Source organism: Pholcus phalangioides, unplaced genomic scaffold, assembly GCF_987345545.1.
Source record: "Pholcus phalangioides strain wild (caught in Gottingen) unplaced genomic scaffold, Ppha-v1.0 ptg000017l_1, whole genome shotgun sequence".
Lineage (NCBI taxonomy): Eukaryota > Metazoa > Arthropoda > Arachnida > Araneae > Pholcidae > Pholcus > Pholcus phalangioides.
This window is the reverse complement of record NW_028301610.1, coordinates 18,110,452-18,114,164: the sequence shown is the minus strand read 5'-3', so window position 1 is coordinate 18,114,164 and position 3,713 is coordinate 18,110,452. Positions and strand designations below refer to the sequence as shown.

Below are 3,713 nucleotides of genomic sequence, written 5' to 3'. Positions count from 1 at the left end.
CCTAATAGTAAAACTAGCCCTGCATGTGTGCCGTTGTTTATAACATGGTTCGCTGAAGTCATGTTGGAAAAAATATTCTTATATATTTTTATGTAATTATATCATCAATTCAGATATTATCAAGTGTGTATGGTTTTTTTTTGTTAGCTATCCATCTTGTTGTTCTTGTTATGTCGTTTAAAACTTCTAGTGGGTGGTCTTGGTTAAAACAGTGGTTATATATATAATGTGTCTTGAGTAACTTTAGACTAAACAAAATAAATTATGGAGATTCTTGTGGGTGAACTTCCCTATAAATCAACCCTATCATGATGCTCCTATGAAAACCATAAAAAAAAGTTACACAAATGACGACTAAACAAGAGACAAGGGAAACTAAAGTATGTTCTGTTGCATATTCAAGGCACTGGTGGGATTCGAACCCACGACCTCCTATTTACTAAACAGGCGCTTTGACCAGCTTAGCCACAGTGCCACCGATTTATGAAACAGAACAGAAAAACAATATAGCTAAAAACAAGAACAAAAGTCGCCCAGGTCAAACGACAAGAGCCCATATAGCAGGGATCCACAACCTATGGCCCGCCAATGGGTGTTTTGGTAGAAAAGTATTGATACACACGATATCTGCCCATATTTAAAAAATCCTAGTTACAGTCCAGCATATGCATGATGGCTTGTCTTGTGAATGAATAAAGTGTTGTTTTTTTTGGAAGGTGCGTATTGCCCAAGTGATTTTGCTATAAAATCATATTATTGTAAGGGATCTTTGTATGAAAGGGGGAAGAGGTGATATTACTGGTGCAGTTGACAGGATCAGTTGCACCATTCCAAGCTTCAAGGAAAACAAGTCGTTTGGTACATCGATGTTGTGAGAGGAGGGTCCTTCATAGAAATTCAAGATGTGTGTTGCCCTAACATGAAGAAAAACAGAGAGTGATTGTGTGGTTGCAGTCAAACTTATAGAGAGTACAATGCCATATTTGAAAATAAGACTCAACTCAAACAGGACTTGAAGTTGTTAGGGGAGGAGTTAGGTCTGGATGTGCAGATGGAGCACAAGGTCATACACTTGAAAGGAATGATACTGGGGAGCTAAGGCGCCAACATGAAGAAAACATTGGGGGGGGGGCTGAAAATTGTCATCCATCTCGTATATACGGGACTCAAGCCCGTACGAGATGGAATGGTGTGCTCCATTGTATATTCATGAATTTTTTTGGGGAGGAAGCTCAAATGACCTCAGTTGCCAGGTTCTGGCACCTACACTGCGGAGCAAGTGCTACGATAAAGAAGTTTGCAAGGAAATGTTGAATATGATCATCACTAGAAAGGAGAAAGAAGACCAATGAAGAAAAGAAGGAAAACAAGCACAGTATTGGAAGGACAAGATGGAAGCTCAGCATAATAGACACAAGATGAATCGTAAGCTTGAGAAGCTGAGAATTGAAGCTGGAGTCAGAAGGAATGAGAATGATCAGCCCATTAGCAGCAAGATTCAAGCAAAGATTTTCAGAGCTCGATCCAGAAGTTCAAGACGGATGACAACATAAGTCTATATCTGGTATTGCTTTAACAGCAAGCTTGCTGCATGTCCTCGCCACTAGAAGATTGGTTGACTGACGGGATTTCTTACTTACAACAGACCTGTTTACCCTAAAGAAGGTAAAAACCCTGTAACTTTCTTACAAAAACCCTGCAATTTACTCAACCCTTACAGTGACAATCCCCAAGATATCTGTTTCTTAAAACTCTCTCAAAACGGCAACCCAGAGCTTAAACACTATTGTAAGTTTTTTCTCCTGATAACATGTTTTTCTTCCCCCTCATCCTGTCAATCAACTGCCAGCGGGTGGAGTCAGCTTCTATTCGAAGTCTGATAACAGAATGTAGAGAGAAAGGATGTTTTTCCTTTCCCTTTGAGGTTATATACAATTATATTTTACAGCATAAATAACAACAGTTTTTTCAGTTTGTTTTTTTCTTGTTTTTTTTAACAGTTTTTTCCTTTGTTTTATTGTGTTGGGAGAAAACATTTTTCAGCGAACAAGATCAGGAAAAACATTCTTCTCAAAAATAGGTTCCAATTTCTAGAAGGTTCAGCGATTTCCACTGTAGCAGTTATGTGATTAGGAAATTTTTAAAAACCACTTAAAGGGTTAAAAAATCCAGCAAACATACTTTTATATACAAATTTTTTTATGACCATAATAAAAAAAAGAACCAACATAAGTTAATCATATTTACTCATATTTTATGGAAAATTTCTGTATTTTTCATCATTTGCTGTCCAATTAATCTCCAGGAATGTCCATTTTTTAAACAATGCTTCCCTGAATACTTACTGGACATTTTTGTTCATGTCAAATGTTATTTTTTTCCCCCATGAAATCACTTCAATTAACAGATTTTATATAGAAGCCCTCTCAATTTCCCTTTCCATCTGCAAAAAGGAATTTCACCCACAACCAGCGATGTCTTATATTTTACGGTATATAGACAACACCCCCTATAGATAAGAAAGCCTCCATATTGGAGTGTTGTATATGAATGAAAAATGGGAATGTAAACTTGCCTAGTTTTGTTAGTTTGACATTTTCATGAAAGCATTTCATTAAGGTTTTTCATACATTTTTCATATTAATCATGAAATATCAACTTTATTTAGATAAAAACAGACTAGATATAAGAGTGTACCAAACAGTCTACAATATTCTATTACAGGGCTGGAAAAATCCCAGGTGCCAGGTCGCCATGGTGACTAAAAAACTGGTATTGGTGCCTAAAGTTTTTTTGTGCAGTTACTAAATTGCAGGTTGAGTGCAGCATAAAATTTTGGAATTAAAGCAGTATAATTAATTAATTTAAGCAGTATATCTGCCAACATGAAAGAGGTCGCTATGTCCTGAAAAAGTAATAAAAAAAAATTATTTTGGACCTTTTCCTTCGGGTAAAATTTGTTTTAGCAACTGAAAAATTGTTGGGGGTGCCTAGATTTTTTTGTAATTTGTCCAGCCGTCCTATTATTTAATAGTATAAATTTTCTTATTTATTTGATAAGTTTGCAAACAGGTGATAGAAATTTTTCTCTGTGTAGATTCTTCTACATTTACCATACATTTTAAAATAATTGAGATAATTTATATTACTGACTTGAAATGAAAACTCACCCAGTTTTGAATGACAAATCATGACAAAAACACGCAACATTAAGTTAGCTTTCAAATTATCGTTTTTGTGTGTTGATAATATGAATGAAAAAAAAGTTCTTCCTGGTCATGCCTTTCAATTTTTTTTTACACTGACAGCATATCCAAAGACGAAAAATAAAACTTTTACTTGTAGGCTACTCTCATTCGGGGTTGAAGCTTTTAACTATAGCTGTCGAAATGCACCCTCCATAAAAAAATAAAGCATTAGTAAAGAATAGTTGAGTCGCCACAAGAATACGCAGTCAGTTGTGAGTGAGAACAAAATCCTGTAAGAAAATATAGTAAAAAATATTACTCTTATATAGGATTAAATATTTTTATATCTCATTACATATTTTTCAATTATCTGCATGACTAAACACTAATTCATCCATATGAAATAAGTTCTTCCCTTAATTAGATTAAAAGCAATTACTCTAACTCTAGTCCTTGGGTATAAAGATAATAATTGTTTAGTTTAAGTTGATAAATAAGTTGACGAAAGCCAAAAATTAAAAAATA

General features: G+C 34.7%; 1 non-coding gene across 1 annotated transcript; it reads right to left on the bottom strand.

Annotated features, from left to right (window-relative positions):
• Nucleotides 1-401: 401 nt before the first annotated feature.
• TRNAT-AGU (transfer RNA threonine (anticodon AGU)) lies at nt 402-475 on the bottom strand. The gene has a single exon. It is a non-coding gene; the product is annotated as a tRNA-Thr (tRNA).
• Nucleotides 476-3,713: the final 3,238 nt, after the last annotated feature.